The sequence below is a fragment of the Mobula birostris genome, chromosome 27 (genome assembly GCF_030028105.1).
Source record: "Mobula birostris isolate sMobBir1 chromosome 27, sMobBir1.hap1, whole genome shotgun sequence".
NCBI classification, from domain to species: Eukaryota; Metazoa; Chordata; class Chondrichthyes; order Myliobatiformes; family Myliobatidae; genus Mobula; species Mobula birostris.
Genome location: NC_092396.1, coordinates 37,467,010 through 37,481,209, shown reverse-complemented (window position 1 = coordinate 37,481,209; position 14,200 = coordinate 37,467,010).

Here is a 14,200-nt window from a genome sequence, read left to right as displayed (position 1 = left end):
TTGTTTAGGCAGAGAAGTAAAAGGTAATGATTTTGATGAAGGGCAACTAGGCAAAGGAATATATAAAAAGTGGTAGAATGTCGATGGTGTAGTGAGATAAAGTGATCTTAGAGGTGGTCCTCAGATCCTTAAAACAGGACAGGTCAGTAACATGGTGAAAGTGTCTTATTGGATGCCTTACTTTATTAATCATGGCACTGAATAGAAGAGTAGGGAGTTTATCTTGGTACAAAGTACAATAGTTTGCGTACTGTTTAGGATTTTGGTTACCTAATTATGGGAAAAGTGTGAAGGCATTGAAAAAGGTGCAGAGGAAATTATGAGAATACTGCTTGGATATGAAAATGGAGCTATGAGGAATATCACTGAATACCATTGTCTTGGTTTTGACAGAACAATGACTGGAAAGGACCTTCATTGAAGGACATAACATTATGAGGCAGCCAAATAAAATAAACATAGGAGTCCAAATCCAAGAGACCAAGATTTAAAGAAGACTATAAAGTACTGATATGTGGGCCAAATGGCCTCCCTCAGGACTCCATATGGTTTAGGATTCTATTGGATGGGTGTAAAAGCAGAAAGCTCGGGCTGTTTGCATTGCTTAGCTTGGACAGCAGGGCCTTGCATTTAATTCAATGTAGTTCAGACAAGAAACTCTGATATTATTTGTAATTAACATTCGAATATTTGCTAAAATGCTCTTGTGACCCAAGTGAAATGCCAAACGTACGTGAGAAATGACGTGGACAAACCAGTTCCCTCAAGCTAGTTACAGCTCAGTGACTAAAGATGTCAGAATTCAGTCCACTGTACTAACTTTTTAATTAAAATCACAATCCTTACTTTGCAAAAACTTTTAAAATGTTACAACTCTCTACAAATCATGTTCTCAGTATTATTTTTAATTGGCATATTTTGTCTTCTTTTGCACATTGGATGTTTGCCAGCCTGTTGAAGTACAGTATAGTTTGTTGTACTTCTTTTTTTCTCCCTGTAAATGCCTGCAAGAAAATATATCTCAAGGTAGTATATGGTGACACATATTGTATGTATATGTTTTGATAATATAATACTTTGAGCTTTGAACTTCAGAACTTTGAAAATCAAGTTGCAATTTTTATCACTGAAATTTGTTTCTGTCAGATTACCCCTGCCTGCTGATACAGTGATCTGGATCGGACCGTAGTATTGATGCAGAAGTTGTCGTCATCAGCAGACATGCTGGGAGCAACTTCAGACTTACACACATGCACATTTTCTGCCAGTGGTCCTGCACTTCTCTCAATCAAAAACTAAGTTTTCAATCAAAAACTAATTACAGTTTTCATTGTAAAAATGATTGCATGAGTGCATGCAAATTCATAATAGCAAACCAAGTCCATGGTTACTGTGATGGATATTCACTGTCCTGGGCCAGGGGCCTCTGATTTTTCGCCAAGCTCAGCTTTCGAAATGCAGGAGCCGACACCTTCAAAGAGCAAAATTGATTTTGAATAAATTAAACTTCCAATCAATATTTTTTTTTCGCTGTTTGTTGTAAAAGGAGCCAGTCTTTGGTTGTTAATGTAAATGGAAAGCAATAATCAGCTTGAAGTTTAAAGGACAACTTTACAAATAGGCACTGCCTACAGAGCCACAGACTTGCTGGCTCACTGCACCTGGGTTTATTGCTCAAGAGGTGCACTGTAAGACATTGGGTTATTTATAGAACATAGAACATAGAAAAGTACAGCACAGTACAGGCCCTTCGGCCCACAATTTTGTGCCTACCCTCAAACCCTGCCTCCCATATAAGCCCCCAACTTAAATTCCTCCATGTACCTGTCTGGTAGTCTCTTAAACTTCACTAGTGTATCTGCCTCCGTCACTGACTCAGGCAGTACATTCCACGCACCAACCACTCTCTGAGTAAAAACCTTCCTCTAATATCCCCCTTGAACTTCCCACCCCTTACCTTAAAGCCATGTCCTCTTGTATTGAGCAGTGGTGCCCTGGGGAAGAGGAGCTGGCCATCCACTCTATCTATTCCTCTTATTATCTTGTACACCCCTATCATATCTCCTCTCATCCTCCTTCTCTCCAAAGAGTAAAGCCCTAGCTCCCCTAATCTCTGATCATAATGCATACTCTCTAAACCAGGCAGCATCCTGGTAAATCTCCTCTGTACCCTTTTCAATGCTTCCACATCCTTCCTTTAGTGAGGCAACCAGAACTGGACACAGTACTCCAAGTGTGGCCTAACCAGAGTTTTATAGAGCTGCAATTTAATTTAACTTAATTAGGCTTGTTGCAAATCGGACAATGCTAACTGAGTTATTTAGTTCAAGGAAACTTGCAGACCACATTAATACTCTCACTTAGCATATCAAATAGCTGATTGTTTAATAGTTGAAAAGGTTTGTATACTCAGGGAGTTAGCGTTCACAGCATTAATTGTGGGTATCTGGGAGGTCTGCCTCCAAAAAAATTTATAGACCACTTGTGTTAAACGGCATCTGAAAAAAATATTACGTGTGTGAAGCAACCTAAGTGGCTAAGAAACAGTATAAATGTAGAGAGAAGTCCAGGCTTTTTAGGAATGATCCAGAAATGTCATGAAGAATGACAGAAACACAAGGTGAATCAGAGTTCATTCCTCTGCCTTCGATTTCTGCAATGGAAAATTGGTTCACCTCCAGTTCGTGGAGTATGTCTTTTTAGCTTACAGAAATTCTATGTGTTTTGGAAATCCTTTGTGTTTTAGAAATTGTTTGTAATTTGGTTATCTTTTATATGATAGAAATCTTCTGTGAGGTTTACATTTGTTTTAACAATGCTGTTTGAATTTAAGTGTGTCTCACTGAAAATAGATGAACTGTGTTTAAACTACTTTGTTAGCTGGAAGTATCTTCTCCTTGGTAGGTAGGGGTCCCACTGCTCAAGTAATGGACATTGGCAGATAAACTCACTGTGAAGGATAAACAGGGAAGTGAACTAGTCTTTGAAGCATGGGTAGTTGCAGTATAATCTCCCTTTAGTAAGGGCATCTGCATCAGATAGGGCTTAGGATCTTTGTTGGACATTAAAACCTTATGGTCACCAAGCCAAATACTGCCACATTACTGCTTAGCAATTTCCATGGCTCTAAAAAAAAACAAATGTTCTATTCGGAGACTGTAATTCTTTCAGATTAAATTGTCAAAGTAGTACAGTTTAGCAATTCAGTTGCATGAAGCTCTTTAAGTCAGCATTAAGGCTCTAACAATTGATATTATCTGGAGTGAAATGTGGTTCTTCTTCTGTTATTTTAGAAATTGGAGAGTCACTACTGGGCATGAACTACCTTACATGCAATAGAGCCATAGACTCATAGAGTAATAAAACACAGAATCAGGCTCTTCAGCCCAACCCCTCCATACCAACCAAAATGCCCTCCCTAGCCCGTCCCATCTGCCTATGTTTCACCCATATCCCTCTTTTCTGTTCCGCTCCGTGTGTTTATCCAGATGCCATAAAATATTGTTATTGCACCCACCTCAACTATGTTCTCTGGCAGCACATTCTATACACTCACCACCCTTTGTGTGAAGAAGCTGCCCCTCTCATGTTAAACACATGCTCTCTGTACTGGGGTGCATGGGTCAATGTTGTTCTCCATGCTTTCACATGGAATTTAATGCAAAATATCCAAGAAATGACCAGTGGGAACTTCTGGGATAACCAGATCTTCTCAACACTGTACTGGGACTGTGGACAGGTCATTTTCTTAGTTGTGCTTCATCCCTTGGGCTTCTCCTTCATACTGCATCAACTTCTCCTAACCTAGTTCCTCCTTTCACAATTTAGCTGATATCTGAGGACCCATCTGCTCCAGACCCACCTTCCCTCCCCCTCAGATTCATGACCTGTCATCCTTCTGACTGCCTGGTCATTGAAACACATCATCATCATCATCATCAGGTGCCGTGCCCAGTTTGAGCTTTGACTGCCATGGCCCACACACTCCTGTTTCGGGTCATGTGGATCAATTCATTGGTATTCATTTCCAGTTCTCTGGCTGCTGTCTCCATCATCATTTGTCTTTGTCTTCCTCTTGCTTTCTTCCCTTCCATTTTTCCCATAATTACCGTGCATTCTAACTCCTCTTTCCTAATCACATGTCCAATGAAGTTACATTGCCTTTTCATGATCTCATACATTATTTCTCTTTTTGTGCTTGCTCTGTTCATGACATCCTTGTTAGATATTCGTTTCATCCATGAGATTCTTTGCATCCTCCTCAAAAACCACATCTCTGCTGCTTCATTTCGTCTCCTCATGTTACTAGATATTGTCCAACATTCTGAGCCATATAACATAACTGGATATATGTAACATTTCAGTACTCTGAGGCAGGTTGTCATGCCTAGTTTAGTGTTGGTCAGTATATTCTTCATTCTCGTTAAGGTGTCTTTTGCCATCCCTATTCTTCTTTTGATGTCCATGTTGCACCTGCCATCTGATGCCACCCAGCTTCCTAAGTAGCAAAAGTTCTGTACTTGTTTTATGTCTTCCCCATTTATTTTTAGCCTGCAGATAGGATTTTCCTTCTTTTTGGATATCACCATACATTCTGTCTTTTTATCATTGATAGATAGACCCATTTTTGCACTTTCTTCAACAGCTATATCAATTAAGTTTTGTAGTTCTTCCTCCGCACTTGCAATTAGCACAGTATCATCCACGTATCTAAAATTATTGATGTTTCACCGCCAACTTTGATTCCCAAGATGTCTCTTATTTTCTAAACACATAGTACATTCTTTCACTTATATCTGAGACTTTGGTAGAGCTGAAGTTTGCAGCAAGAATCCACAACCTAAGTGATAATTAGCATTCTGCTGCAATGCCCGGTTTACAGGATTGCAATTAGAATTAGTGAACCTTTGATTTAAAATGTTTATATTTTAAGGACTTTTTACACATTTCAGCTTCCAGCTTCATCTTATATGTATGCTACAGACTTTACTTCAAGCTCTGTATAACCTCAGGCCATTAGTTTCAGTTGTTTTTCGTACAATTTAAAAGCACCTTTAATTGAAGAAGGCCTTCAGGTGAAATGAAATCTTGTGGCCAATCTACTTTTCTTTACCAACAGCAGCAATAAAGTACAGTGGAATTGGTCATTAATTTTATCATTCAGTAATGGAATCTTGGTGTGAAAAGTGTTAGAATGAAAAGAAATTCCTTGGCTGTAAATGTTTTGAAGTGTCCTCAATACATGTTGTACTCTTTTTACAAATACTATTTAACTTCTTTCTTGTATACATTGTGAATTTAATGAGGAGAATATAGTTTTTGTAATCAGAAAGTTTGTTGTTTGTTATGTGCTGTGTCATACATAGGCCATCATGGTCTTGACCATGATTGTTCCTGGCAAATTTTTCTACAGAAGTGGATCGCGACTACCTTCTTCTGGGCAGTGTCTTTACAAGAGGGGAGAATCCCGCCATTATCAAAACTCTTCAGAGATTGTCTGCTTGGCATCAGTGGTCACTTAGCCAGGACTTGTGATGTGCACTAGCTGCTCATACAACCATCCACCACCTGCTCCCATCGCTTCATGTCACCCTGATCTGGGGGGGTGGGGTGCTAAGAAGGTGCTGCATCTTACCCAAGGGTGACCTACAAGTTAACAAAGGGCAAGGGTGCCTTACACCTCCTTTGGTAGAGACATATCTCCACTCCACCATCCTAATCACAATGATGTTCTGGAAATATGGAAACAACTTTGTAACAAAGTGAGTGTGAAAGAAAACATGTGTTATGCCAATATATTAATGTACATCTGTATTGTGACTCAACAAAATAATTGCTTTTTCAAATAACATCTAAGCTGTGACAATGATTCATTCAGAATGTACAGTAATAGATATTTGTCTCTTGTGTTAATTTGACAGAACTTGTTAAACAAGGAAACTAATTAAACCAAACCTTACTATCAACAAGGAAAAGTGACAGGTGTCCTCATTTATAATTTCACTGATTTGGATCAGGGCAAATCAGATGCTATTTTCTGACTGAGTCTGCAACTATGCTCATTTAACAATGACAGAGTGTCCAATATATGTGAGAGCCTTGCCTGGAAATTAAATTGGGTCAGACTTGGGATTTTATGATCACTAGGTACCCATAAAAGACTGAATGAAAAATGTTCTTAAGGTTTTTATTATACTGCTCCTGTCATCATATGGCTTACACAGGCAGCTAGTAATCATCCTTACATCCCAGGAGAGGGGATGGGGTTGGATGGAAATGAGAGCAAATGCATGGAGAAACAAAGATTAGATGAAGGCGGTGTGGTAGATGTCATTTACATGGGCTTCAGCAGACGTATTTTATACGGGCGTCAGTTGATGTGGTTTACATGAGCTTTAGAAGATTTGGTTTATACAAGCCTTAGTAAGGCCTCTAACAAGATCTCAGATGGTTAGGGTTCAATGGATCCAGGGATCGCTGGTGTTTGGAATGTTCGTGAGTGATTTGGATGTGGAATTAAGAGGCAAGATCAGCAAGTTCAGATGACAGGAAGGGTGCTGGGGTTGTTGATAGTGTGGAGGGTATTCTTAGGTTAGAGAGTGATGCCTGGAAAAGCATCTTCAGCTGATAGAGTAACTTTTGGAGGATGAAGTTCAGGCTGCTTTCAGTCCAAAAAAAATATGCTTGAATTCTGTGCAAAAAAAAAAAATGCCACAGGAGACAAATTTTGAGGCATTAACATCTCCAGAAGAAAATAGACAGAGTCTTGGTTAAAAATCTCATCAATGAGACAATGCCTCCATCTGCATCATGTTTCCCCAGTAATGGATTGTCAAGCTGGATTTTTTTATGCCTGAATTTCTAGAATCCACAACCTGTTGATTCAGAATCCAGAATTATTCAAATGCCATTATGCCATTGACTGTCTTTTTATTCAGGCTTATTCAGGTGGTGTCTTCGTTAAGGTAAACAGCTTCTGGTTTATTGAAGTGATCAGAGAATAACACAGCTCGGTGTTAAATATCTTCATTGGGTGACACTTTTAACCAGCAAGCTGATCTTGAAGTTTTCAAATTAAATTCCTTTTGCTTTATTTTACATAACACTGTTCCTAACCTATTCATCTTAAATGGATTTTAATTTCATTAGAGTAGTGCACAAACGAATCTTAAGCAACTTCATTAACCAGCATTTAAAAAAAACTTTAATCAAGAGAGTGCAGCCCAAGATGAAGGCATCCAGAAAGCCATTCTTGAAATTAGGAGGTGATAATGTAAGAAGAGTCTTAATAATTAAAGATTTAAATGATTTCCTTTTATGATGATTAATCGGTTAAAAAATAAGAGCCCACGAGAAACCCTTTTCTATATATGAGATATATTTCTTTCAAGATGTGACAGTCATAAGGTCATGGAATTGTACAGCACAGACACTTGTCTATTGGCCCATCACGTTCACGTTGACCTTTTTGACAGGCTATACTCATCCCACTTGCCCATTTACGTCTACATCCTTCTATGACCTGTCTGTTTCAGTGTCTGTCTAAATGTGGCTTATATCTAGTGATTGCGTCTGATTCCACCACCTCCTCTGACAGCACATTTCAAACATCAACCACTCTCTGAATACAGAAACTTTCAGCACAGATTCCCTGTAAAGCTCCTTTCTCTCAACTGAAACCTATGCCCTCTTGTTTCTGATACCCCTACCATAGTAAAAAGCTTCTGAATATCTGCCCTAACTGTGTGTCACATAATTTTATATATTAGATTAGATTAGATTATGAGGACTCTTTTACAGTGCAAAGTAATATCGTAATTTGACGAAGAACAGACCATGGGCACGGTAAAAAAATCTCAAAGTCTCGTGAAAGTCCCATCATCTCACGCAGACGGTAGAAGGAAGAAAAAAAAAACTCCTCCTGCCATGAGCATTCAGCGTTGCAAATTTGCCGATGCAGCATCCTGGAAGCACCCAACAGCCGACTCTTGAGTCTGTCCGAAAACTTCGAGCCTCCTACCAGCCCTCCGACTCCGAGCACCATCTCTGCCGAGCGCTTCGACCCCAGCCCCGGCAACAGGCAATAGGCAAAGCCGAGGATTTGGGGCCTTCCCCTCCGGAGATTCTCGATTGCACAGTAACAGCGGCAGCGAAGCAGGCATTTCAGAAGTTTCTCCAGGTGTTCCTTTGTGCTTCTCACGTCCGACTCCATCAAATCCGGATTGTGCACGGCCCCCTAGTTAACACATATGATATCATTTTGGAGCGATCAGAAAACCCTTCAACTTGCCTCGCTGCAGGATAAACAATTCCTGGTCATAGTCAACACACATAAAGCCGGAGGAACTCAGCAGATCAGGCAGCATATGGAGAGAAATAAACAGCTGACAGTTTGGGCCGAGACCCTTCATCGGGAGATCTGGTCAGAGTCCACTTTATCACACGATATTGAAACTGGTCTGTCTGCTTCCAATATATATATATCTATATATATATAGTTTAAAATTATAAACACGAGAGATTCTGCAGATTCTGGAAATCCAAGAAACACACACAAAATGCTGAAGGAACTCAGCAGTCAGGCAGCATCTATAGAAATGAATAAACAGTCGATATTTCAGGCCAAGGCCTTTCGTGAGAACTGGAAAGGAAGGGGGAAGCTGTCAGAATAAAGAAAGTAGGGGGAAGGTAAGGAGGACAAGCTAGAAAGTGATAGGTGGAAAAGGCAAAGGGCTGGAGAAGAAGGAATCAGATAGGAGAGGAGAGTAGACTGTGGGAGAGAGAGAAGGAGGAGGGACACCAGGGGGATGTGATAGGCCAGGGTGAGGAATAGAAGAAGAGGGAAGGGGGAAGAAGAAATTACTGGAAGGGGAGATTGATGTTCATGCCATTAGTTTGGAGGCTATCTAGACAAAAAATGAAGCGTTGCTCCTCCACCCTGAGAGTGGCCTTTTCATGGCAGAAGAGGAAGCCATGGACTGACATGTCAGAACAGGAATAGGGATAGGAATTATAATGGTTGGCCCCTGGGAAATTTGGCTTTTTGTGGATGGAGTGGAGGTACTCAACAGAGATTTATATCAGTTCTCACCAATGTAGAGGAGGCAGCATCAGAACACTGGATGTATTAGACAACCCCAACATGTTCGTAGCTGAAGTGCTGTATCAACTGAAAGGACTATTTGGGACCCTGTAAGGAGGTACAGGAAATGGTGTATGGGCAGGTGTAGCATTTCTGTCACTTCCAGGGATATGAGTTGGGAGAGGGACGGATGAACAAGGGAGCTATGGAGGGAGTGATCCCTGCAGAAAGCAGCGAGTGGTGGGGGGAGTTTAAGATGTGTTTGGTGGTAGGGTCCTGTTGAAGCTGGCAGAAGTTGTGGAGAATGATACGTTGAATGTGAAGGCTCATGGGGTGGTAGGTGAGGACAAGAGGAATTCTATCCCATTAAGGCTGCAGGAAGATTGGGTGAGCATGGACATCTGGAAAATGGAGATTAAAATTACTGGAAGAACCTTAACTCTACTGGATTGATTAAAGATTGATAACTGAACGTTTTTTTAATTGATCGATAACTGCAATTGTTTTGTGAGAACAACTCAATGTAATGAAAAGAACAAATCAAATCTGACAATGAGCACTTTGGGAGAACAATTAAAAAAGACAAGCTTTTCATTTCTGCTAAATATGACCCATGAGTAATCTATATTATGAAAATCAATATCCTGACGCGGTATTGTATTGCCTCATTTACTGGTATCCAGAAAGCCAACTGTTGTTAGTGAGTGCCTTTCAGCACCTGCTTGCTTTTCCCTTTTATTCATTAATTTGAAAGCATTGCTAGCATGGTTCAGTGAATTGTAATTTCACATCTTTATTTTGCACTGTTGAGAAATAATAAACATTTTTTATAATATATTTAGTTGACATAGTTTTTGAGGACATAACAAGCAGGGTAGACAAAGGAGGATCAGTGGGTGTTGTGTACCTGGATTTTCGGATGGCATTTGTCAAAGTAGCGCACATAACAAAATAAGAGCTCATGATAGTTCAGTAAAGATACTAGAGTGGATAGAATATTGCTTGACTGGTAGGAGGCTCAGAGTAGAAATAAAGGGAACTTTTTCTGGTTAGCTGTCAGTGACTGGTATTGTTCGGCAGGGGTTGGTGTTGGTATCATTTCTTTTTACAATCTAGGTCAGTAATTTGGATGATGGAATTGATGGCTTTGTGGATAATACAAAGATGGGAGGAGGGGTAGGTAGTATGGAGGAAGCAGGGAGTCTGCACAAGGACTTAAGCAGATTAGCAGAATGGGCAAAGAAATGGCAAATGGAATACAGTTTTGGGAAGTGTATGGTCATGTACTTTGGTAGAAGGTACAAAAGCACAGACAATTTTCTAAATGAGCAGGAAATTCAAAAATTCAAGGTACGAAGGGACTTGGGAGTCCTTGTGCAGGTTTACAGACAGTCACCTTGCTAGCTGAGTCGCTGGTGAGCGAGCCAAATGCAATGTCACAATTCATTCTGAGAGGACTGGAATATAAAAGCAAGGATGTAATGTAGAGTCTTTATAAGACACTGGTGAGGACTCATGAGTGTGAGGAGCTTTGGATGCCTTATCTCAGGAAACATGTGTTGACATTGGAGAGGTTTCAGAAGAGGTTCACAAGAATGATACCAAGAATTGAATGGTTAATATATGACGAGCATTCGATGCCCCCGGGCCTGTACTCAGCGGAATTTTGAGGAATGAGGAGGGATATGACTGAAACCTATCGAATATTGAAAGGTCTAGATAGAGTGTATGTAGAGAGGGTATTTCCTATAGTGGGGGAGTCTAGAACCAGAGGGCATGGCTTCAGAACAGAGGGACTTCCAATTAGAATAGAGATGAGGAGGAATTTTTTATAGTTAGAGGGTGGCGAATCTTTGGAATGTGTTGCCACAGGCGGTTGTTGAGGCTGAGTCATTCAGTACACTTAAGGTGGAAGATGATAGGATCTTGATTAGCCATGGCATGAAAGGTTAGAGGGAGAAAGCAGGAGGATGGCATTGAGAGGGTAAATGGATCAGGCATGATGGAATGACAGAGCAGACTCGATGAGCCCAATGACCTAATTCTGTTCCTATCTTTTATGGTCTATGATCTATATTGTTATTGATGCCATGTAGGATCATTTTATATTGTCCATTTAATTGTCAAATATTGCTGAAGTGCTGTTGGGGAAGGTGCTGAGCCACTAATGGGAAGCCATGAATTGTACACTTTCACTGTAATCACTGAGCTCAGTGCTGCTGGTCCAGCTTCCCTTTTTGGAATCACCACATTGCGCCCTCTCCAAACTTGTCTGGATATCCCTCACCGTCAATGATAACCTACAGGATGCACTGCCTCAAGAAGGCAACATCCATCATCAGAGCCCCCCACCACCTGGATCATGCCATCTTATCGCAGCTACCATTGGGCAGGATGTCCAGAAGATTGTCGTCTCACAACACCAGGTTCAAGAACAGCTACTTCTTACCATTTGGTTCTAGAACCAACCATCAAAATCTTAGTCACCACTACAGCATAGCAACACTACGATCATCTTGGTTGTTTGCTGGTTGTTGGTACGTAGGGTTAATACCTGACTTTCAAGAGCACTTGTGAGTTATGTTCTGGCTGGACTTAGTCCTGAAACTGCTGGGGAACAGTGCGGAAAGAACAGGTGCTGTTTTCTCCCAGTAGGGATTAGCTTTTAGTTCCAAGTGCTCCTGTCACGTTTTGTCACCCTGCAGCCTTATCCTTCAATCTCTTTGAATTATGGAGGACAGCATGTGTATAAACATCTCTCTCCAGCAGACTTCATCATGATCATCATGACTCCAGGATTTCCACAATCTTTTAATGTTTCTTAATTGTATATATGCTTTTTTTTGTGTTCTATCGCTGAGCAGCAGTTGGCCTATCAGAGTTCTCTTTGGGAACTAGTTGACTTGATCAGCATTTCTGATCTGGCTATTGTTCACGATTGCACTTAATAAAAAGAAAAAAAATCACTTTGCACTAAATAACTACTTTTTGTTCTAAATGTGCTTTTTACTTGTGTATAAATTATATTTTAATTTACACCCAGTGGCCACTTTATTAGATACAGGAGGTACCTAATAAAGTGGCCACTGAGTATATTCCTATATGTTTGTGGTCTCCTCCTGCTGTAGCCTAGCATCCACTTCTAGATTTGACATGTTGTGCATTCAGATATTCTTCCGCACGCAGTAGTAATGCGTGGTCATTTGAGTTACTGTCACCTTCTTGTTAGCCTGAATCAGGTTGGCTATACTCCTCTGATCTCTCTCATTAACAAACCACTTTTGTCCACAGAACTGCTGCTCACTGGATGTCTTCCTTGTTTTACTTGCACCTTACTTTGTAAGCACTTGGACTGTTGTATGTAAAAATCCCAGGAGATCAGCAGTTTCTGAGATACACACAGGGGAGGACTTTAGGTAGGGCTAGGCTGGGCTGCAGCCTAGGGGCCAGAGCTGCAGAGGAGCCCAAAATAGGCAGCAGACATCATGGTGGACAAAAAAAAATACAGGAGTGGAGCACAGAAAAGAAAAACAAGAAAAAGAGGACCGTGAGAAAGAAGCATTAAAAAAGACATAGAAATGGACAGAATTTTTTAAACCTGTTCTCGATGATGCAGCAGTACCATCGCTCTTGTCACAGTCTGAGACCGGTGGATAAATGGGCACTTGTTCAACAGCTAGCGCTAACACCAGCGTTAGCACAGGATCACCGTCCATGCCACAGTCAGCAGCTAACGTTGAAGAGGCAGAGAGCATGACTTTGGGATTCCAACCACAGAGGCCTCCAAACAACCAAGCCATTAAGTGTTAACGTTACCGCTACTGAGGATCCTTACAGCACTGATCCTGCTCACTGGGGAAAGGAAACGTTAGATGATTCAGTCCGAGCATACTGGGCTAAGAAAGGGCCGGAGTCCTGCCAGAATAAGGATGTGGATATCAAAGCTTTGGAACGAGTATACAAACAGAAGAGACTTTTTTTTCTAAATTTCACTTCAAATGCAAGCACGTAAATGGTGAGTACAATATCAAGGCAATGGCTCTTGTATTCCCCTTCCACCAGCTGTGTGTTTTGCTTTGCTTTGCATGCCACGTCTTCAGTGATGATAACTGTCAGTCCATCTTCGAAACTGGCTTCAGCGACTGGAAACATGCCGCTGAGCGCATAGGACAGCATGAAAATAGCAAACACCGCAGGAAAACGATACTGACCTACATTACACTAGCGTCTGACAGCGGAAGAATAGATACAGAACTGCAAAAACAGTTTGAGTCAAAGTGTGTCTACTAATAAGTGGTCTTTACTCTGTAAGCCACACAGCACAGCAATAGGTTAGTATGTGCTAGATCTCATTTTTCGAAAAGATTGTTGGAGTATTGTCAAGTTTCCTAGTTTGCTGTGGTGCTACCTCTCTTGTCCTTTTTGTCTCTCATTTCCATTTTATTTTCTCAGAACACACAGTTGAGAAAAATACCTAGTTAACAATGCTTTGGCATTGTTTGAGAAGTAAGGCCTATGGTATGTGCAGCAAAAGCAAAATAAAGATTTAAGATTGGGTACATCATACTTCGTCTCCCTCATAACTTTACTAAGCCAACTAAGCCTAGGTCAATTTTTGAGTGCTTTAGATGCTGTCCTTCAAACTAAGAATCTGCATTGCTTTCTGCCCTCCCTCTTAACGCCTGTAAGTTTAAAGCCTAGGTATTGTACTAAACCAATATCTTAGTCCACAGCTTTGATATTTTGACCAGTACGACCTTTGCTCTTGCCTCTTTTTGCTTGGTACAGCAGCATTTTATGGTGTCGGCAGGGGCCCATCAGGGCCTCCAGCCCAGGGGCCCCGGCTCCACTAAATCCGGCCCTGGATATGCAAACTACCCCATTTGGCACCAACAAACATTCCGCAGCAAAAGTGACTGAGATCTCATTTCTTCTCCATTCTGATACTTGGTCTTAACAACCATTGAACCTCTTGACCATGTCTGCATGCTTTTATGTATTGAGCTGTTGCCACATGACTGGCTGATTAGAAATTTGCATTAACATGCAGATGTACAGGTGTATCTAATAAAGAGATCACTAAGCATATGCTTCTCTTGTAAATAGTGTGTTTCTGAT